This window comes from Python bivittatus, unplaced genomic scaffold (assembly GCF_059951505.1).
Source record: "Python bivittatus isolate LINGU-HERP-01145 unplaced genomic scaffold, Pbiv_v1 ctg000080_np1212, whole genome shotgun sequence".
NCBI classification, from domain to species: domain Eukaryota; kingdom Metazoa; phylum Chordata; class Lepidosauria; order Squamata; family Pythonidae; genus Python; species Python bivittatus.
Genome location: NW_028277035.1, coordinates 54406310 through 54430575, shown reverse-complemented (window position 1 = coordinate 54430575; position 24266 = coordinate 54406310). Strand labels below are relative to the sequence as shown.

The 24266-nt window shown below is 37.6% G+C and overlaps 1 long non-coding RNA gene across 1 annotated transcript; it reads right to left on the bottom strand.

Moving 5' to 3' along the window:
- Positions 1-370: 370 nt before the first annotated feature.
- On the bottom strand, positions 371-13570 carry LOC148216708 (uncharacterized). Its single transcript, XR_015795071.1, has 3 exons — positions 13269-13570; positions 11300-11430; positions 371-2419 (listed from the first exon to the last, which is right to left on the bottom strand). It is a non-coding gene; the product is annotated as an uncharacterized LOC148216708 (long non-coding RNA).
- Positions 13571-24266: the final 10696 nt, after the last annotated feature.

Here is a 24266-nt window from a genome sequence, read left to right as displayed (position 1 = left end):
AGACCTTTCAAGTGAACGTGCATTGGAAAGGGCTAGAAATTAGCAGCTGGTTAAGAAATAAAAGGGGAAGTCAGAAACTTAATAGTTCTTTTTTTTAAAAAAAAATTCTCTTTTGTTTCTTTTTTTACTTTTTGGTATTTTAATTTTTGATAAATTTGCTTTGTCCATCTATTTTTTTCTTTCACATACATATGTATGTACAGTATGTTAGTGAAAGGACACACACACAGAAGAAGTAACAATACAATGGAGATTTTAATATTAAGTACAGTAATTTAGTATAAGACCAAAAATTTTATTATATAACAAATTACTTGGTGCAAGTCACAGTGTGTTCTTTTTTTATTTTTTCCTTTCCAATGTTATCCTTTGAATGAAAATCTAAATAATTTTAATACTTGTAACACTGATATCCTAAATTGTAGCTAATATTGATAGAACATTTACCTTTTTTTTTTTATTTCCAATACTCCAAGTTACCTAAATAATAGAATGTCAAGAATTTGTAATTGTATCTTATAAATATCATTGTACTGAAATAACATAATGTATCAAGATTTATAACAACACAGCAAAAAGGGGAAAAAATAAAAAGAAATACAGCTGTGGTCCAGGACTCGTAAAAGATGTTGTGGAGAGCACTATTGGAAAGTTAAGCAGGTAGACATGGTTGGCATCAGCAATGCAGGGTTTGCAAATATAGAACAAAGAGCTTAAGCGAAATTCAAAAGTGCCATTAGCTTAGCAAACCACAGGTTGAATTTGGCACATGAACTATTATTATTTGGCACATGAACTATGCCTAGGCAGAATGAAAGATCTGACTTTTGACAAGCCAAAGGGTAAAGAATTTAAAAAGAGGATGTTCTGGTCTTTTCCCCTCCAAACAAGGTATCTACTATGGTTATACATTATTTAAATATCCATTTAAACATTCTTTGAGCTTACACAGACACACACACACAGAATAGATTGTTAATTCAGCTCATTTTTTCAGCTGAAGTGGGCAAGAACTATAAATCCTCCTTATTTTGCTGTAGGTTACAGTTTATTATTTGTTTTTAATGGAGCTGTTTCTTTTCTTCAAGGCTACGAAGAGACTTCCCAAAAGGTAGCTGCCTATCTGATTCTTTCACATAATGCTCAGCACAATAATCAATATTCTTCATCTGTACACTGAATATGTCACTCATTCATTTCATGCACTTTAGCATCCGGAGCCAACATGCAATTACTGTACTATATGCTCACTTGAAACTTGTATCATATAACATTAAAACCTAGCATAACTTTAATCAACAAAATGTGTGTGTGAGAGCGAAAGAGCGAGAGAGAGAATATATTGAGCCAAAATATTACTTTGCTCTACTTCAGATCTAGTAATAAGTTTAGGCAATTGTCAGGTCTCATGCCACTTTCACCTCAGTTTTCTTAGCAACCCCAGTTGTAATCAACCTGCTTAACTTCCTGAAATACAATGCACAAGTAGTTCTGGTTCTCACGCAGCATGCTGTTTTACTTGACATGAACTGAAATTAAGATAGCAGATGCAACCACCTGGGATAGGAGGGTTATCTCTGCATGCAAATGAGGAAGTATGGCATTGCTCTGTAGCATTGCTGGAAAACAATCATGAAAAGGTAGCAATTTTTCACCCCTGGGATTTGCTCCCATATACCAGCCCACTTCATTTTGGCTTGTGTGCACATACTCAGTTGACATGGGGAGGCCTTGGGTGTGGCTGGGCCAAAGCCTTGAGAGGATGTGGCACCATGATCCTTTGGAGCAGGAAGTTGGAAGGGCTTTAATCTTTCACATTGTCTAGTGGGAAGCTTCCCACCTCCCAGCTGATACCTGGCACAGTCTAAAGCAGCATTTCCCACCTTCAGCAATGTTAAAATGCATGGACTTCAATTCCCAGAATTCCAGCAGTAGAAGTCCACATCATTCAAAGATACCAAGGTTGAGAAACACTGCTCTAAAGTAAAAGTACCAAACAAACATTTTTTCCCTAGCTCTGTATGTGTTCTCAAAAGCATTTTAAGGAAGCAAATCTTAACACAATAGGATGTGTGCCTAAAATATTCATGTTGCTAATGTATATGAACACACCCTTTGGTCCCTAATTCCTAGTCATACTCTTTTTTACTATTCTAGGCATAGGAAAAGGGCTTACATAAGTAACTGATATCACACCATTCACTCTCAAGCTGAAGATGATTAATGACTGGCTGCTTAATTCTCTAGCAGGCAAATCTTTATTTTCCATATCTTTCACAATTTTTAACCCCAGATGAACCCTAACGGCATCTAGTCAGGACTCTCATACTGACATTCCTCTTCAACAGTCTTCTTCCCAGGATATGTTCTTGGGTGTTTCAGTGAGTCTTCTCCAGTCTTACTCAGTATCCCATAATTTCTGATCAGATAGAAGGCAGATGAAAATGAACTAGATTTCTTGGTACAGAGCTTATAAATATGCTTGTATCAAAATCAACACTCATGAACAGCATTAGGTTTCCAAATGTTTGCTAAGAAAACATTAATGAGTAAAATCCAAATTGTATTAAGAAGATTCATCCATCACTATTCCACCTCTACTCTAACCCTAACGCTAACCTCTGAAATTGCCCAGAACTGCCCAGAAACTGTAACTAATCTTAGGACATAATTTGTTTTTCAAACTAATTTTGGTCCTAGGTTGACAATAAAGTTATCTGGAAGTGTGTTTAGAGCTTGCGAGATAAATCACAAGCCACTCAATGCTCTCTTATGCTCTTCCTGTCAAAAAGTATGAAATGAATTTGGCCAAGCAGAAAGAAACATTGTGGGTGTCCAGATTCAGAATACAACAGTCATATCTCCTCAATTCAAAGAGTTTTATTATGAAGTAGGAATATTGACAGGAAGAGGCTTCTGCTGCCACCCCACAAAAATCTTTCCTTTTTCAAAACCAAGTTTCTTCAATTATCTTTGATCCAAACCAAACAACCCTCCACACTTCTGAAAAATCTGACCTGCTGCAAAAGACGGAGAAAATGGGGAGAGAGTGGTCCAATTTATAGAAGGAAAAATGGTGCGTGAGGAAGAAGCAGGATCCACCCACTTTCCTCTTCTTATCTCCATGCAGCCCATCCCAAACACATTTACCCCAGGTTGAGCTCTCTACTGGATGCCAGTTAAGAGGTAAGTTATGTCAAAGGAGGAATTGTGAGAGAGGAAAACCTTACTTTTAACACTGGACCCACTCAACCACCCTCTGTCACTTGGTTTTTTAAGTGATTGTGCCCATCTCAGGTTTAAAGACACCTTCTGTTGACATCACCATCTAATGATGATGAAGAACTAGGACTGAAAATTGAAACGACTGTAATTGACATTAACATTCCAAAGCAACATTCAAAAGTGTAAACATTAAAATTTCAAACCCACAACCACTGTTGCAAAAGTGTTGATGGTATTTTATAAAACCTACAGAATTCAGAAAATTAGGATCAAATGAATGTTTGCTTTACTATAGTGGCAACACTAGTAAACAGAGTACTCCATCATTTCTGAAAACTATGCCATGAAATTTACATGCATCCAATTAATAAACACAAATTTGGAGAAGTGGAAATATTGAAGGATAATTGACACTTGGGGTTGTTTCCTGTCAGAGGCAAGGTTCAATCTCTCTCCCTAATCATCTATTGTTCTTCAGACCAGGGGGATTGATTTGCAAAGGGGACCAAATAGAGCTATATGACCTGTTTTCTTCTCCCTCCTGCCTGGATATTGTTAAATGTGTGTCCCTATTAAGCAGAAAAGGCTTATTTGCATTCTCGTTGAACTCATGTAGGCTAGGAATTAAGAGAATTATAGTCCAACCCATTCAGCAGGCACCAGATTGCAGAAGGCTGCAGTAAGCAGTCATGCTAACAACAGGAAATAGATAATGTCCTGTTTCTACTGTGCTATGGTTATTCTGGGGAACAAATGGGTTAAGTTCTGCCAGTTTTGTAATGATGATTAAAGCCTTAATGCATGATTATAAACAACACTGAGATTGATATGCAACTCTATAGCTGCTATGAACTCTGTGGAAATGGCTGTAGGAATTTCTATATTTGCTTTCCTGCTTTTCTTCCATAATGTTTCAGCAGGTGGAAGCATCTGGCTGACTTTGAGCTTGAAAACCAAACACAATCAGGCCTTATTAGCACTTGGATGGGAGACCACTGGGAAATCACAAGCTAAGGGCTAGACTGGGAAGCTGAGAAAGCATATTGGAAGAAGGCAGGGGAAAAACAACCTCCACAGTGTTGCAAGGGAAACAATATGGACATGTCTGTGAAGTCACCAAGTCAGGCTTGATTCAAAGGAGAAGGTGCTTTTCCCTTCAACCATTATATATACAGTATGCCATTAGCATCACTTCTTGATGAGAGGAGATGCAACCATGATAATGTATTTCAGCTTAACATGGATATGATTAGCATGTGCTTTGTATACTGACATGATTGTTAACTTGAGGAAGACAAGCAAAAAAAAGCTTTACCTACAGTTAGCTACGATTCCTTTTGTGAGACTTCTAACAGAGTAAATGTTGATAGAATAGCTCTGCAAATTATTTAAGATGTCATCTGGCAGTATGGAAAATCACTCATATTTGTATCCTGGAGCCTGGTTTATTGGTTTTTTTTCCTTCTTATGCTTTACAGAGAGATTGAGATGGTCGCCCTGTAAACTGAGCTGAATTCATATTTAATTAAATTGTAAAACGTGGGCAGAAGAGAGCAAAAGTGATCCGCAAAATAAGCAGCCAGATATACTGTGGGCTCAAGTAATTGCCCACACAAATCCTTCACTGAGCAGCCCTTCTGTCCTCTAGTGAGTTCCTGTGTTGGTTGCAATTATAGCAAGATGAAAAGCACTTTGACCTCTGCCACCCCACCATCTCTGCCTGGAAACGGAGTCCTTGTTTGGATGGAAGATTCACCGCAGCAAGGAGGGAAAGGCCTTGAAACCCAGAAATCTCAGAGCAACAATCTCTGGAAAGCAATACGCTGCATGACTTAGAGTTCCTGAGTATCAGCAGCCGATTAATATACTGTAAGTACTTAAGTTGGAGTACTCTTTAGAGGACAAGAGGAGAGGGTGACCATTCAAATTCTATCCCAGGAATATGGAAAGTGGTAGAGAAAATGAATTCAGTATAAACACCTGCTTCACCTGGCATCTTACAATCTCTTGACTAGGAAAGAGATTCTCAGAATCCCTTCCATTTAACATTTGCTGTAAAATAACACTGAGCCCTGCTTCTCACAGAACAACCTATGCTTCAGAAGTCAGATTTTAGCTAATTAAAAAGGTTCCTGATACTTAACCTATTTCTGTACAAATCTGTATCATACTATTTTTCCAAAGTTCCTTTGAAGGATCAAGCTGTACTGAGTTTTCTTTGCTCCTTCTTTCACTTGCTTTTTGAAATCATTATTAGTTATACTTATTGTAATTTGGGGAGGAGGGGAATGTAAATCAGAAGACTGTATCAAGAAAATGGTTAACATGGGATGTGTGTGTGTGGGTATGTGTATTTGACGTAAGTTATATATTCTTCTTTTCTGTTGCAAATCATACTTGGCTGTCTGGTAGAGTTTGTAAAATTACCTTCAGTCTTTTTGTCTACAGCCTTTAGATTCATTCTCATGTCCTGCTAACCATGGCATGAACATGCTTTGCTATCCATTTTTAAAGGAGGTGTCCTCATCATATCACCTTCCTCTTATCCCCAGCCTGCTGTGAAGGCAGCTTGAAGTTGTCTTTAGTTGTTTGGCTGATCATGACAAAATATGGGCTGAACTATGTTACCATTAGGTGGGTTCAGAGCTTGTACCCAACAAGTGTATGTCAGTGGTGAGTGGTGAACTGTTCTAGCTGTTCAATATATTTATGAAAGACTTGTACTGAGGGGTTAGAAAATACAGTTACACAATTTGAAGGCAATACAAAGATGGGGAGATAGCAAACACCTGGGAGGACAAAATTCCAGAGACTCTTAAGAACCTAGAACAATAAATGGAAAACCCTATATTAAGGTAGGAAAAATCAAAGGCATGAATAGAGGATGTGGTGACCAAATTGGGAAGCAGTATATGCAAAAAATAAAAAAGGTGTCCTGGTGGATCATGAGCTGAATATGATCAAAAATGTGGTTGTAGTGAAATTCTCTGAGCCTAGGAATAGGAGTGCTGGTTTGCAACGTATTGCCAGTCCAAAACATCTCTTTATTCCTTCCTTCTCAGTCAAATGGGTAGCAACCTCTCTCCCAAATTAAGAGGCAGTTAGAAAGAGGATCAGAGGGATCAAAGAAGCCCTGCCTTAACATACTGATCTACTAATAAAAGACTTGCTTTTAAGCATATGTCCAGTGTCTTTAAAAATTAAAAAATAAATAAATAAAAAAGACTGCTGGCTTATTTAATCTGGGGAAGAGGTGTGTTGCTGGTTATGTATTGCATTAACATGGTTGCCCCAGTGTGCTGTCCTGCAATTTGAATCAAGAACAGGGTAATATCAACTCTGACAAATTAAGGTTTGATAAATCATGTGGTTAGTGCACACCCCTACAAAAAAAGATTCAGATGTGATCTTGAAAAGCAGCATAGTTCACTTGTTGTAAAAATGGATGGGGGTTATAAGCCATTCTCATGGGGCCTGTAGAAAAAAAGAGGGGGACACTTAACATTCACTGATAATGCAGTCAGAGATTTGCTAAAGTAATTCCTTTAACTTCCAGACCTTTACTTTTCTTTAAGATTCTCATCTATTTTCTGTGGATAAATCATATAAAATTTCAAAGTCATTTCAACTATTCGTAGCCTAATTCCTAAATTGTTATAGAAGCTAGGAATATCAGAGAACGTGATCATAATTCATGCAGAAATGAACTCTGAGTACACAGTAAATTGCCTAATGGAAGGAGGTCCAGCCATAATTCCTGTTCCTAAAATTCATCCAATTTATTCACTGAATTATATACAAATCAAAGTTCCAAATGAGATTAAAGACTGCTTTCTATCTGAACAGTCCATGAGGAGGCCTGTAACTAGTTGAAAAACACTGCTACCTCAGCATGTGTTTGATACTATGATTAAAATAAAGTCTGATGAAAAGTCCAATGCAGTTTAAGCTTACATGCAGTTGACTGCAGAACAAATCAAAATACTCAAACTTTTCTGCTACTCATGATATTTTCAGACTTTATTGTATAGACTGACTGATTACATGCCGTCAAGTAAGTGTCAACTCCTAGCAGTCACATAGATATGTACTGTATTGTACATTTATTGTATATTTCAGGCTAAATAGATGCAGGTCTTCTATTGCAGCCTGCTTTTCTATTTCCTGTTTCTTCTAATGTAGGAAATACGAATTGTAAGGCCTGTAGAACATGTGAATCATTATTACCAAGTGGTGATGATCACCAAACATTAATTCCCTCTGAGTCATGAGAGGGAAGTACCCTAACTCATGGCATATTTTCACTTACCATTTCAGCTACTCCTGTCATGTCAGTTTGACTCTAAACCAGCTTTACAAAAGCCTCTTCAGACTGAGATACTTTGGCAACAGCTTGTAAGGTATTCACCCTCAGCTGCAGCCTATCACATCCGCTCATTGGCCAATTCCTCTACTAGTGTGCCCTTCCGTCTTTCCTTTTCAGGAAAGCAATTGCAAATAATGGAATAATTCCATTTTCCTGTAATCTTGGTTTATCAGGCTGCGGTACGGAGTCTGTAAGAAAAAGTCTTGCCATAATAGTGCAAAAAATGTTGTTAGCTAATCTCTAGTTGTACTTTTTGTTTCACAAGACAGTTATTCTTAATACTACTGAAAGATGTTCATTCGGTTAATATATTTCCCAAACAATTCCTAATTTATGAAAACTATTCTCTCCTTTCTGGAAATTTTTATATAAATGCTCTCAAAATACAGCAATAATTCTAGGCTTATAATGACATCAACATAAAGCTGTTAAAATCTTAAATAGAAAGAACTAAAAGTCTATGAGATAACAGCAAATAAGCTGCCTGTTGGGATAGATGGACAGTAGTGATGAATGGCAAACCCATGCAATTTGGGTAATTTGATAACTAATGTTACCTAATGTTGAATAAGCTATGGTTTCTCAGCTTTCTCCTAAAGTGCTTTTCCAATGAATTGCATTCAGGATGGGAGATCCCAGAAAAAATAAATGAAATAATTTGTTTAATGGTAGGAAATCTCTGAGTGGGGAAAGCGTCAAAGTTCTCTGGTAGGGATTTATCATAAATGCATCAAAAGCTTAGGTAGGAACAAGACTTTAAAAAAAAGACCAGGAGTTCCTGTTGGATCTGGAAGCCATATAGGAACCATAAAATTGTAGTTGGCTCTTACTCTAACCTGACCACTTGGTCTTGGAGGAGAAAAAAATTCTGGGTTATAGTGGGGGAAGTAGGACTATTATCAACTTATTATATACTGGTAGATTATTAATTTATTTGTTTGTTTATGACTCCAGTTTCTCAGGCCACCCACTCACCAACTGCTCTGGGCAACTTACAAAAACAAGTAATGACAATCTATTAGAACAAGAGTAAAAAGTGGCTGTGCTGCAAGGGGGAAGAAGCATAAAAATCAAACTGTGTCGACTCAAGTGGTTGATTCACATAATGTCCTGGTGCCTGTGAGAACAGCTGGTCTTCCAGGCTTCCTCACAGGACAGCAGAGTCAGGGCCAAGCAGACCTGGGAGCAAGGCTGCCCAAAAGGGATGGTGTGCAACAGAGATGCCATTACATATTTTATATTCTTCTTGGGTTTTGTCAATTATTGTTCTTTTAATCTGTTTTAGTAGTTTTTAATTATTTTTGTTGTCATCACACTGTGCTGCTAATAATATTGTGGTTGGTTTTTTGTACTGGGTTCCTAATTAAAATCAGAAACATCGTAGCAACATCAGTTCTCAATAATTTAGCCCACCAGTTCAGAGCTATAAATTAGAACCAGAAACAAAACAGAAAGTTGTGTCTAGTTTGGTCACAGAGGACACAAACCATAGTACAGAGCCATTGCAGGGCAAGAGTAAGATGGCATAATTGCAGTCATAGGAAATATAGATGACTGAAATCTCTCTTTGGTATTCTGAAGTGTTTATCGTTTTATAAATGAAATAACAGAGGGGTGCTTTTTCATCAGATCCCCATTACCTGACTCCTCCATTTATGCATTTATATTTACGTAAAATTTAAAAGGCCACCTCACTCAATGATGACTCAAGGCAGCTTATCACAATAGTGCCCAACTCACTTCAAGGCCTGGGAAACTTCACAGGCTCCTCTCCCAAGAGCTCTGAAGGGGGCTCCGAGACAACTAAGGAGAATTCAGATGGCTGACAACAAGCACAATCACTTTATTGTTCCTGTTTAGATTCAGGCCAGAAAACACTTTCTGCTTTCGTAGACTTGGGAGTGACTGCTAATTTCATAGATGAAGCTACAGTGCTAAAATTACGGTTACCCACCCAGATTTTCAAAAGGCCATTGAGGGTGAGCAGAGAACCATTGCAACACTGTGCTTCCCACTCTAAGTCCAGAAGGATCCCATGACTGAAGGTGTTGAAAGCCACTGAATAGATCAAGGAAAACCAGGACAGTTGAACCACCCCTGTCCTAACTCAGCCAGAGGTAATCAACAAGCACAATCAATCTTGTCTCAGTATTATGTCCCAGGCATCTTCCATGAATCTTTGAAAGAAGGAAAATGAAGCTTAGTGCCCCTTCATGAGTTAAAACTTCCATTGCTCAGCGTTCTAAATTTCATATGGAACCAAGTTACAGAATGAGGTCTCCTCTTCAGAATTTCTTAAAATGTGTGGATTTGGGGTTGGTAAGGAATGTGAGACTGGGACAACTCAGCTTTTCTCTTCGCTTAGTGCTACTAATTACAGTATATGAGGGGAAATGTAATATAACTAGACCAATATGAATTCTACAGCCTTGACAACTCATATTTATGATCTTATCTAACTCCTTATGGAATTAAAGTAGAGCAAGAAGAGCACTTCTAAAACATGTTTCCCAGCAGAAAATGAAAGCTGTTCACAATTGCCTTCTGGGCAAAGCATCAGAACTTAATGCATATCTCTGTTCCTGAGTTGTAAATTGGGTGGTTCAGTGTCAGAACTTTTGGATAAGGAAGGCACTGTTCTGAAATACAAAACTGCAAAAGACTTCCTAAAAGCATGTTTTCCTATCTCCCTCACCTCTTTACAATTGATTTTATTGTGCTCCTTCTTCTGAGCTAGCCATTTTATTTCTAATTTAACTGCACAGAACATTGATTTAAGAAGCCTGGGCACCACGCTTTTCAATAATTTATGCATAATATTTACTCATGATTTGATAAATTGTCTTTAAAAAAAAAACTCCTAAAGTGTTTTCTTAGTAAAGCAATGAATTTCACATAACTCTGCTTCACAAACAATGGATAGGTAGGCAAAATTAATGGCTCAACAAGACAACCAATATTGCATTCAGACATCGATTAGAGACAAGAAGGAGGGAAGGAGAGTCAGTTTGATTGGCATTATATTAGGAAAGAAAATAATTAGAGCACTGTTATCCACTTTTATATATTCAGATGTTGAGCAGCGGCCTTTGTAGGATAGACACAGTCCCAAAATTGTTTGCTGCTGAGAACAAAAAAAAGATGGGGTGCAGACTTAAAGAAACTGGCTAGAATGCCTATGGCATCTTTCTTTAACACTAATGATCTGGCAACATCCTCCATGATAACTGAGGATAGAAGGTAAGGAAAGTCAAGGCATGCCAAGGAGCACTTACATCTCTGTCTTTCCAACATCTTGCTGTCATTTCCCACCTGCCAACATCTGACATCTGAGAAAAATGCCTCTCCCTGTGGTATAGTTTGGCTTTGTTGAATGGTTCAATTTAAAAAGCATTGTGGATAATGGGTTGAATTATGGATTCATCCCTTGCATTAAAGTGAGCTGCTTGGTCGAGATTCAAAGAAATGAGATGTGTGCAAAAGTACTATGCAGTCGTGACTAAAGGATCTTCTGAAAAGTCTGCAAATACCTCAGTGAATCTATCATCTGCCATGTGTTGGGGAGAACTCTCCCTCTCTCATCAGTGCATCTAACTGTGGAAGAATAAGATGGATATGGAATCCCAAAGGCCATCCAGGGGTCCTGGGAATTGTTTCTGTTGGGACCCTGCTATTTAATTATTGTCATCACCCCTGGATTCTCCTTACCTGTTAGCACAATGACATAGCACCGATGAAATCCTCAGTGGTATTTGCTGTTCCAGGAGGAAACCAGAATTGATAATTATGTTCTGGTCTTGGATAAAGGAAATCTTTCTTTTTCAGGGATCTATCTGGAGCTTTGAAAAATGGAGGTTGAGAGGAAATAAAACAGAGGTAAATGTCTACACACTTGCCAGTCATGTTTCCTTTTGAGAACTGCACAGGATTCTAGGTCTGCAGTCTGACTGAACAGAATTGGACTGACTTCTGAGCAAGCATGTCTAACAAATTACAGCAGTCTCATTCTGAAGCCAAAGACTCCATCAGCAGAAAACAATGACTAAAGGAAACGTGTGGGAGAAAGAAATGGTTAGGAGGGAGCCAAGCAAAAGCAAAGCAGGAGGAGACTTAGTTGTCCTGTTGCTTAGTGCAAGGCAAAGGGTGGCCCAAGGCAGATAAATGGATATTAAAGCCGTCTATCTTATTGTCATGACCCTAATTCAGTTCCAGGGATGGAAATGCCTTTACACGTAGCCTGCTGCTTTGGCGTTGCGGAAATAACACAATCCTTATTCCTACTCTCCCAAATACAAGGACTACTGGAAATGTCTGACTATGTTACTCGGGGGGGGGGGGGGGGTTCCCCCAAAATATTTTGGGTGCAGTTGCTCAGGACTTTGGCAAAACATCACAATACTTAAAGCATAAGAATTGCTTAATCAACCCCCTACTAAAATAGGCATGCAGTTTGAAATAGAGCCCTTTTTATATTATGCATTCACACCAGTGCTGAATTTTGATAGAGTTCCATTATTTGACTCTGAATCATAGCACACTGTTCTAAGAACAGTGAGTTATTAGCCAATGTTTGCATGGGTGAAAAGCCAAAAGCATTGGCTGTTGTCACTCCATGTGAAGTGTCAGAACATATAAAAAAGACATGCCATTGTTATGGCCATTTTATGATACATCAACACTGGTTGAACTGTGCAGATGTTCTCCTTACAGTTATTGTACCCAAGCCAAACAAGTGTGTCATTCTAGATACTTGGCAAATACATTACAATCTGTGTTTTATAAAAATGCTGGCAATGTTTCTCAGAAACTTATAATTATAAAATGAAATATTATACAGTGGACTACTTGCAGGAAGAAGTGATTCAGTTTTAAGGACCTTGATTAAACTGAAGTTACAGGTAGCAGAACCATGCCTACTAACACCAGAATCCGGGGAAGGTCAAAACAGGATTGATGGCAGGTGCAGCATCACAGTGCAAGCCCTGCCCCCTCTGTAGATGTGTCTCGCACACATATTGAAAGGGGGGGGCTTGATGTACAACACCGTGCCCGCCATTTTGCCTGCCTTGACACCCTTCCCCCGCAGATGCCACAGCCTACTGCAAACAAAGATTGTTGAACCTACCAGTAGAAAAAGGATGATCTCATATCCCTGGATAGCTCACATTTCATTCCTTTCACCTTTTCTGTTCTCTAAAGGATTGCCTTTGTCATAGTTTTAGGTGGTGATTCTTTAACAGAAGACCTTTACTAATTGCATTTTAAAATTCCTACCTTCAGATTCTTACTCAAGGGGCATACAGAGAGTACATATTGTAAAAGTTATACATTTCTGCTTCAAGTCTGGGGCCTACCTAATCTAAGCATTTTGTTCCAATGGGAAGCCTAGCGGCAGGCAGGAACACCATAGCACCATCTGAGCTATGTTCCCCAGCAATTGAGATGGAGATATACAGAGACTGTGATAGGGGAGGCATTACATAATCATCATAAGAAATTGCAAGTAAGACCTAAATACCTTTCCTCAAAGGGAAGTTGCCCCAACCCTTTGATCACATCCAGTTCTACCATATCATTTTTCCGGCATACCCGTTGTTGCTTACTTGCATATCTTTTTTTAGATTTTTTTTATCCCACCTTTCTTATTTTTATCAATAACTCAAGGCGGCAAACATACCTCATACTCCTTCCTCCTCCTATTTTCTCCACAACAACAACCCTGTGAGGTGAGTTGGGCTGAGAGAGAGGGACTGGCCCAAAGTCACCCAGCCGGCTTTTTTGCTATTGTTGTTGTTGTTGTTGCTGAAGTACCTGTTTTGTTCCCCTGATCTAGACGCAGCTTTTACTTCTGGAAGAAGTCCTTCTTTCCTGTCTCAGCTTCTTTGGCGTCATTCTTCACGATGCTGTAATCCCTGCACTTGGCACCACCTCACTTCTCCTAACCTATGGCATTATATTCTCTGGTTGTATTTCACTAGCTGTATAAACCTATTATTTTGCTTACTGCATTTATTAAATAGAGCCATTTGCCTGCATGCACTTTAGTCAATTGTGTTTTCTCTACCGTTGTTCACAAAACGCCATCTCTATTTTTATCAGACAAATGTCAGAGTGTATGTCACCAGCTGGCTCTGCTGATATCTGAGCTATTTATCGTTATGACGGAAGGATCTGACTCAAAAGTGTTATGTATTCTTTCAACAGCACAATATTAGTCTAATAACACTGTTCCTTTTCTTATCTTATTTTTGCTATTCCCCTTATAATTACATGACAGTATAAATAGCCATGCTACTCCAGAAAAAAAACAAAACAAAATGCATAGCCTATTTTGGAAGTGCATGACGATTGTTTTAGGGAAAGAGGTCCTCTACTGGTAATTCCCCATAGCTGCAGTTGCATAAATACATCAAAATACAGCACGTTACTGGAATAAACCATTGAGAATTTGGCCCAAGGATGAAGGCTCTTGGATTTCAGATCAGAAGCATCTGCACCTGTGCAGGTACACGTAGCACCCCACCAGCATCCTTTAGATGCATACTAAGGACTAGGAAAATGTTATGACATGTATGATACGCATTTTGCTAATACAAAGCCATCAATATTTTATATTGTGGGAGAAGATTATTACAGTCTTCTTCACTGAGGCAATTATCAAAGCAATTTCCACTTCAGATTTTAGAAGTACAAGTGAAGATCATAGCATAAAATACATCGATAAGGAATCTTCTAGTCCTAATGCTATTCAGCGCAGCCCCCGGATACATCGGGTACTGCCTTGTTGGAAGTCAATCTGCAAGTCAGGACATCGGGTGTGGGGGAGATGGCAGGCCTTCCTCATTATAGCCCCACTTTATGGAATATTCTACCCCCTGAAGTATGTGCAACTCCCCCTTGCTGCAATCCCATAAACACATTAAAGCGGTTTTATTTCAATGTGCATTCAGTCCCAGCTGACTGACTGTGGGTACCTATCCTGAGTTTTATTGGGGGTTTAATTTTGCTTTTTGTGATTTTGTTTTGGTTCTGACATTGTTCTGATTTATTTATTTATTTATTATGTTTTTGGGGGGATTGTTGATGTTATATGCCACCAAAGTCCTTTAGGATTGGGGTGGGGGAGGAAGGAAGGAAGGAAGGAAGGAAGGAAGGAAGGAAGGAAGGAAGGAAGGAAGGAAGGAAGGAAGGAAGGAAGGAAGGAAGGAAGGGCCAGCGTGATGAGTTATTTAACTTCAGCATGCATTATTATCTGATATAAGTGCTCATGCCTTCTTTTAAAATCCTAAGAGATTTTCTCATCTCATTTCCAGATTCTTACCTTTGGAAAAAAGCTGGCAGGCAACTGGCACAATAATCTCCTCAGTTGTGATATTCATTTAGCAGACACACTTGGCACTGTTCTAGTTTTTATTTCATCACTAGGCTGGGATTTTTCCTTTTCCAAGCCTTTTTGTTTTTTTTAAAAAAGCAACATAAGCCACTCTAGTAGAAAACATATTTGTTCTCCTAATTTTATTTATTATACTTGACCGATAATTCCATTTTCTTTTAGTGACTGCGTGACTGCCCAACACTTATTTGTTTATTTGTTTATTTGCTTATTTATTTATTTATTTTCATCCTTTGCTACTCTGGGAGCACAGCAGTACGTCAAAGGCTCCAGTATATTAGTTCAACAAATAACCAAAATTACATTTGCCAATTGTTCCTAAGCCTGTTTGTGAAGTCCCACTGTTTCACTGGTTCTCATTCTCTAGTAAATGTCCTTCTGATGCTGAGGTGTTATTATGCAGGTACTTCCAACATCCAAGTAACGAAAAGATTTGGGAATGCCAGCAGTTCAAGTTACTGAGAGGCCACTAAAACTTTATAGTATTTTCTGTAATGTGATATTCAGGCTGAGCCTATATATTAAGATGAGCCTAACAAGAGAGTTCTCAGCACTGGCACATGTGAACAGGTCCTGTTTTTCATCAGTTTTTTTATGGAAAGCTTGAATGCAATAGAATTTTTCCCTGCCTCCCCAGCACAGATTGTTTTTCTGTTACACTTCCAGATTTCATTCCCTCCTCTCTGTTTACTATCTGGAGAGCCAGGAACCAAACTGGCTGGTTGGTGCTTAACATTATGTTATGTCACGTAACATGCTAATCTGAGGATTAAACTTGTTACTCACCACAAATCTCAGGTTTTCTTTGGGAAGGCCGGCTGAGCTTAAAGCTCCAGAGAATCTTGGGGAGATGGGCATGGCATCAATTCCAGATGTGTGGAAAGGACCAATAATTCAATTATTCCCCAGAAAACAAGGGTTAATTTTAGTAATTTAACACATTTGACTAAACATGTTGTGCCAATGCAGCTAATGTGTGAACCCAGTGAATATTTCATGTTTAACCTATCTCACAGAATTTTTGTTACAAAGATAAATTGAAGGGAGATTTAACATGGCTCACCTTGATCTCCCAGAGGAAAGCCAGGATATAAATGTAATAATAAATATATAAATTAATTTGTGGCAGGGAAAATGAGAAATATGAATACCTTATTTGGGTTTTTCTAACTCAGAATGTTATTAGCAACCATCTGTCCATTGTCAACTCTTACCTTAGGATAAGATGCCCTTCTAATAGAGAAATGTTTGGGTCAATATTGCAGAATTGGAAGGATGATCCTCAAGAACCATCTTATCCAGCCTCTAACTCCATACCAGTACATTCTTAACAGTGGTATATTAATAATTCTAATTCTGTGCTGACTTTGGACTCACAGTATTTTTAAAAAATGAAATAAATGTATTGACTGATGATTGATAGATTATTCATAATACATTAATATTGTTCATAAAATATAAATGTATTTTACATTATTATCATTTATTTTAATATTTTGAAGTATTTTGACATATATTTCATCTTCCAATAATTATTGTCCTAAATGTTCATTAATTCATCAATAGCAAAGTTATAATTCATGAATTTTAGTTGCTACTATTTCATGCTGGCTGGGGAATTCTGGGAGTTGAAGCCAATACATTGTAAAGTTGCCAAGGTTGAGAAACACTGGTGTAGTTGAATAGAAATCCCACTTACAGTGGTACCTCGGTTCACGAACGCTTCTGTTCATGAACAATTCGGTTCACGAACAGCTCCGGTCGCAAAATTTTGCCTCTGTTCGCGAACTCCGCATCGGGTGACGAACAGGATCCGCGGCCATTTTCCCTCCCGTGACACGTGGTTGCGGCTTCCTGTAGGGAGGGGGACTCTCCCTCCAAGCAGTAACTGCCTCCCCACCCGCCTTCCTGTCCTCCACGCCAGAAGTCGCGTCGAGCAAGGTTAGCTTTCTCTCTCTTCGAACTGTACTTTGTGTCGTATTTTTGCGGTTTAAAAAAAAAACAGCATATGGTTCAGAACGGATTAACCGTAATTACATTGAACCTTATGGGGAAATTTGATTCAGGACATGATAAAAAATCGGGTCGCAACCAAATTCAGAGGGGTCAGAACGGATTAACCGTATTTACATTGAACCTTATGGGAAAATTTGATTCGGTTTGCGACCAGAGTCGCGGAACGAATTAAGTTTGTGAACCGAGGTACCACTGTATTTCCTCACTAGTAATTGAATAGGGCTTTAAGGAACTTTATAGCATACTCCTATCTCTATCTACTCAGAACTAGGCTGTTGGGTCACTTAATCATAGTTCACTGAATTAATCCAGTTGGATGGTTTGTGCCACAAACTGAACCTCAGAGTATCCATATTTTAGCCTAGTGTGTCCTATTCCCCTAGCTTGTGACTTAGCTCCCAGAAATTATCATAAGATTGTGGCCTCAATATATAGTGCAAATGTGGAGTGCAAGGGCTGAAAAACTGCACATTTATTCCTTTAATTTACATAAGACGAATACAAACCAGGAGTAACAAGCATGAGCTGATATGCTGGGGATTTAAATATCTGTCAAAAACAACTACTGAATAATCTAGGTTGGGAAACCAATGGCTCTTAATTGCTCCACTGTTTTTTCTCAGACAAATGTTCCAAAAAAAGAGAGAGAGAGAGAGAGAGAAACTAAATGAAACATATAATTATAACAGCAAGTATATAATGTGACAACAGCTGAAGTTGGAGATACCTGCAATTACAGGGTGATGAAAACAAACCAGATGGTCACAGAGACTACAATGAATGAGTTTCTATATTTAGAGAAGGCCCAGTGAACTAATTGGAGAGGTGTTATAACTGAATCAGCAGAGATATACCTGGGTCAACAGTTGAAATCACACTGCTAGCTGACTAGATGGACGAAAAGCCATGTTAGTTTCGAAACTACTGTGGTACGGCTGCAGCTGGATATATAAATCTAATTCTTCCTTGTAGCTGTTATGGACAAATCCAGATCACCCAATGAGCAGACTCCTTGCTATTCACATTCCTTGGGTCAACGAGTTACCTCTGGCCAAGGCGTGAGGGTGGCTAGCCTGCTCCCAGGATTCTGGGTCCTTGAGTTCTTAATCTAGAGAGACAATAGTCAGACAAGAATTAGTATGGCAATTTGTTTATTTTCTTAGTGCAAGAAAATGGCGCCTTCTCCCTTAGGAAAAGAGACACTGGATGGTCACAAAAGCTGCATATTTATAAATTTTCCAAGTTGTTCCATAAAAGCATATATCAGTCTTTATAGTCCACACCATAATCCATCCCTATAAGGCAACAACCTTGGTTCTTTCTGTACCATAATCCATATAAGATAGTGACCTTTTAGACATACATACTCTGCCTATTTCCCCTCCTCATTTCCTCTGACCCTTTGTTATATTTCTAAACCCTGATAAATACTTACAAGTCATCCTTCTACTGTTCACCCCTTCCCTATATGGCATTTCCTTACATTCTTCTTTGTTCTGTTTATAGGTAGAGTTGATACTTTTCCACTTATATCTACCTGCAGTTTCATATACTAAATATGAAGGTTATTTGTCATGCCTGATATTATTTACAATTTTAAAAAAATGAACATTTATTAAAAAACTGAGATTTCTCACCTTTTTTTGAAATAATTTAATCTACTTCACTATGCCAACTTTACACTTTATACCACAAGCCACCAACACCAATGCTGGCACAGAGTTTGAATTTCAGAGCCTTTATTTCTATCTCAAGATGTAAAGAGATGAGTTAGAAATCCATTCATTTAATTAAAATATAGGATGGTTTTAACATGTAAATATACAGATTCCACTTTTAAAAAGTCCAATTTTCTTTCCTTCTTCCCCCTGATATTTTACCATTATATTAAATACAAAAAGGAGAAAAAGAAAGGAGGTTTATGAAGGGCATATAGTATAAGCAAATCTCAATCAAGGTGAGAGAATTGGTTGCTGAGTGGGAAGAGAAAAGTAATGGTGAAAAGTGCAATATGGGTTTCAAACCTCCTACTAAGCCATAACTGCATTTAATCTGGTTGTGACTTAATATGTTGGATGATTGTAGACTAATGGGGTTTATTTCATAAACCATGGCTAAGTAATCACGGCTTAGAGCTGTGTGTGAACTGTGTATGTCTGTTTTCAAAACACTACTACTAAACTAAAGTTACAATATAAGAATAACCCTGCAGACCTGAACTGAAGAAAATTGCCCCGCATCCTGTTTTCCATGGTGTACAATCAGGTATCTCTGGGAAGACAGCACTCCCATGACTTTCTGGATCTCTCTCTCTCTCTCTCTCTCTCTCTCACTCCTTCAGAAGGTGCTGCGTAACCTATAGGACATTTTTATCCTTTGACCATTTGGACTTTATAACTTGACCACCATTGCAGAATAGTTTAATCTAGTTAGGAAGCTTAGCAGTCATTCCCCTTTATGCTTTCAATCATAATAAGATAAATGAAAAGACATAGAAAAGAACATCTTAAGGCTTCATTGCAAAGTTTTGATAACTCCTTTATCAAGCTTTGTCTGCAGCAGCATTGAGAACCTGGCTGAACAATTCTTGGTTCCTAGTAACTGAACTGCCTTTCATCAGATCAAACAGGAGCAAATTTGACCTTCTGAATCGACCTACATTATCCCTGCTTGTCTGGTTACAGATGATTTCTGACAGCATGAGCTTTAATTGGCTTTAGCAGAACTGTTCAGGGGACCTACTGGAGGGTGTAAGGGTGTTGATGACTGCAAGATGAGAAGTAAAAATTGGATACATTTAGACTGAAAGCAACATTATCCTGTTGCTGCAGTGGGAAGCAGAATAACATAATACTGTAACACTTATGTACAAGATGTATTTAATTGTGCATATTGATTTTCATGTTTATACTCTGTTGTATGCCAGCCAAAGTCTGTGGGTTGGGACAGGCTACAAAAACTGCAGTTAAATAAATAAGAAATATTTGATCAGGCAGCTTAATTGTTTTGTATTATTTTATGTAAATACTTTTAAGCTCAAGTCATTACAACCATATTTATTTAGATATTTTTAACTTATTTAGCCTTAAAGCAGAAATCTGAAGATAGGCAATACTGAATAGAATGATAGCAAGATTATGTTTCCACCATGCACTAAACTATGATTAATTGAATCATGGTTTATCCAACACACTGAACTCAAACTAACCACATTGGCTATGTTTGTCCAACACACACTAGCCAACCACGTTGTATTCCAGCATGTTGTGCAAACCAGCCCATGTAATTAATGTGTAGTTTAATGTGATCTGTGAATCCAGTAATTTAGATCCATCAAGTATCCTATAGTTAACTTAATTATATATGTAACCCAGGAAGTGTAGCAAAGTTGGGGAAATGAGTGAAGCTGGTGGAGATTGATAGAGGTTTGTCATGAGAGAAGTGAGAGAAAAATTACTCATGAGCAAGAAGTAAAGGGAGGATACCCAAAGCTTTCTCCTGCTGTCTGCCCTGTTGGGGTGCCTGCCTGTAGCTTGGGTTCAAGTTGGTGCAAGTACATAGCTAAGTAGAGCTGACTCAGTCTGTGCTTCTGAATGCAGGAAAGTAAACATTGGTTGTCTTTCATAACTAGCGTCTTGGGTATTATTGGACCTGTGGAGAAATAAGAGACACCACTTAGCATCCCTGCTAGGTGGAGACTTGGCAGTAGATTTGGTTGAAGGGGGTTTTAGATAGGGATTAGGGGAAAAAAAACTCATGGAGACTTAATGGCTGGCAATTTCCTCTAGGGCAGTGTTTCTCAATCTTATCAACTTTAAGCTATGTGGACTTCTAGCTTCTAGAATTCAACTATCTTAAAGTTGCTGAGTTTGAGAAACACTGTCCTAGGGTACAGTTTCTCAAACTCAGGACTAGCCTCTGTGTACAAAACAGGGTTCCCCAAAGAGCCCCACATTAGGAGCAAATTGTGTAAACGCAGCTCTAAGCCACAAACTAGGCAACCATACTTTTAATTTAAAAGCAAAAAGCTTAACAAGATTGTGATTCAAGAAAGTTTTAAACAGATAAAGGGTACAGTAATTTTTTAAAAATGGTGTGTGTGTGTGTATATATATATGCAAAAAGTGTTTCATCAGTATTATACTATTTTATACTACAGTATTATACTACTTTATATAAAGGACAAGAAATTTCCTTGAAAAAGTGGATGGATATTTATATAAACAGAATTTAGAGAATCAGAGACAAATTTTGAATGGACTTATAACAATAAGGGAACTGTGAGAAGCTATCAAAAAGACTGAAACAGGAAAGGCACCTGGTCCAAATGAATTGCTGGCCTCTTACTATAAATGTTTTGAGGATGAGCTTTTACAACCTTTACAACAAATGATGAATATTATTTACAGAGTGGAAAGATTCCTGATAGCTGGTAAGAGGCTAACATAGCATTAATACCTAAAGAAGAACAAGATTTGACTTTAACAAGAAACTATCAACCAATATCAATAGGCTGAAGATAACTTTACAGGGTTTTATTCATGAAGATCAATGCAGATTTTTACCTAAAAGACAATTATGAGATAATATTAGAAAGGTTTTAGATATTTTGAAATATTTGGAGCAACATAATGAAAAACAAGCTGTGTTGATATCCTTAGATGCAGAGAAGGCGTTTGACAATTTGAATTGGATTTTTTTGTTTAGAGTACTGGAACATATGAACCTTGGAGATAATTTTATTAAATGGATAAAATTGATTTACACTTCTCAGAAAGCCCAAACAATTGTTAATGGAGAACTAACAAAACCTTGTGAGATTTAAAAAGGGACAAAACAAGGATATCCGCTGTTCCACTTTTGATCATTTTAGTTTTTGAAGTACTGAATAGAGACATAAGACAAGATGACAGAATTAGGGAAGTTAAGATTTAAAAAAAAAACGTATAAGTTAAGGGCATTTGTGGATGATTTGGTGTTAGTTTTGGAAGATCCACTACAAGGAATAGAAACATTAATGGGAAAATTTTAAAAAATTGGTATGTTAGCAGGTTTAAGATTAATATCAGAAGACAAATATTTTAACAAAAAATATGAAATTAGAAGATCAAATAGAACTGATGGAGAAAACTGGTTTTAAGATTAAGAAAAAAGTAAAATACTTGGGTATTACTATGACAAATACGAATTGTATGCTATTTCAAAATAATTAAGACATGAAATTAAAAAGGGCATTTAAGATGGGAGAAATTAAAATTGTCACTGTTGGGGAAAATCTCTGTGATAAAAATGAATGTTTTGCCAGAATGATGTTTTTGTTTTAAACAATACCTGTTTTGACAACTGATGTACCTTTAAACAATGGCAGAAAGAAATATCTAAATTTATATGGCAAGGGAAAAAAACATGAGTTAAATATAAAGTGTTATGAGATGCAAAGGAAAGAGGAGGACTGGGTTTACCAGATTTGAAATTGTATTGAGGTTTGGTCTGGATGAAAGAATGGATGTTGCTGAGAAATAAGAGACTTTTAGAGCTAGAAGGTCACAACCTGAGGTTTGGATAGCATGGATATTTATGGTATGATAAAATTAAAATTAATGTGGATTTCAAAAATCATTTTATTAGACATGGCATATTGAGGATATGGAATAGATGTAAACCCAGGTTGTACCCCAAAACACCTTTATGGATCTCATCTCAAGAAGCATATCATAGAAGAGAAACAGCAGACAAAGACAAATGGCTAACGTACCATAGGAACTATTGGAAAACCATCAAGGAGAATTTAAAATTATATCCAGAAAGCAATGATATAGTTGAAATAATGAGAAGGATATAGTTGTCTATGATTTTCCCATTTACAGTTATCAGAAAGATTCAAAACGGACAAAAGGACTAATGGGATGGAGGAAAGTAAGACAGAATTTGAAGTACAATTGTGTATTGATGATGAACACGTACCTAATTGCTAAAATGTATAAACTTTTGTTGAAATTTGAAACAGGAAGAACAGGTTAAAGAATGTATGATAAAGTGGGCTAAGAATTTATAATAAGGGTTATAATATACAGATGGATTAATGGGAAAATATGCGGTTAAAAGGGTTACAATTTACATTGTGTTATGATTGCAAAGAGAATTTTTATAAAATGATGTATCACTGTGGAGTCCTTGGGGTTCTCTGAGCTTGGTTCTTTTCTTGCAAACGTTTCATTACCCGGCTAGGTAACATCTTCAGAGCACTGAAGATGTTACCTAGTCAGGTAATGAAATGTTTGCAAGAAAAGAACCAAGCTCAGAGAACCCCAAGGACTCCACAGTTCAACCCTGAGCTATACATCTTTGCCTCCATTGATGTATCATTGGTATATGATGCCAGAGAAACTATCTAGAATGTATAAAGGCACTTCAAATGTATGTTAGAAATGTGAACAACATGAAGAGACATTTTATCATGTTTGGTGGAATGTAAAAAAGCTAAAAAAATTGGATTCAAATACATACTTTGAAATATGGTCATTTCAGTGATTTGAAATTAAATACTTCATATGCACTCCTTACTCTTCAGCAGGTCACTGAGAAATATATAAACATGAGAAAATGTCTTGTATATTTGCTGATTTAGACAGAGCATATGATAAAGAGAATAGGCTTGACTAATGGGATGTTTGGCACAAATACAGAGTTGAAAGTTAGTTGCTCAATGTGATAAGAGTAGTATATGGTGAAAGTAATGCAGGTGTGAAAATAAGTGGAATGCTTAGTGAATGGTTCAGTACTGAACAGGAAATAAGGCAGGTGTTTGTGTGAAGTCCTCTAGTTTTTTAAATGTATTTATGGATGTGCATGAAGAACTATTGTGGTGGCATTAGAGGCATATTGGTTGGGGACATGAATGTACATGTACTTTTGTAAACAAATGATGCCATTTTGTTGTTTGAGACCCCGAATGATTTGGAGTAAATGTTAGATAGCTTGCATGATGCAATGACAATTATGAACCTGAAAATGCACCTAGCAGCAAGCAGGGTAGTTATGTTTGACAGAGAAAATGGGATGAACAAATGGTAGTAATATATAAACAGCAAAACAGTAGAGCAAACAGATTAACCTGTACACCTTGGTCGCATATTGAGATAGGGGAATGGAGACATTTTAAGACATACAAATGCTGGTGCAAAGGCAGCAAAATATAATCTATGGAAAGGAAGGAGTAACTGTCAAAAGAAGCCAGAAGGCCCGGGTGGGTGAAGGTGCTTCTTT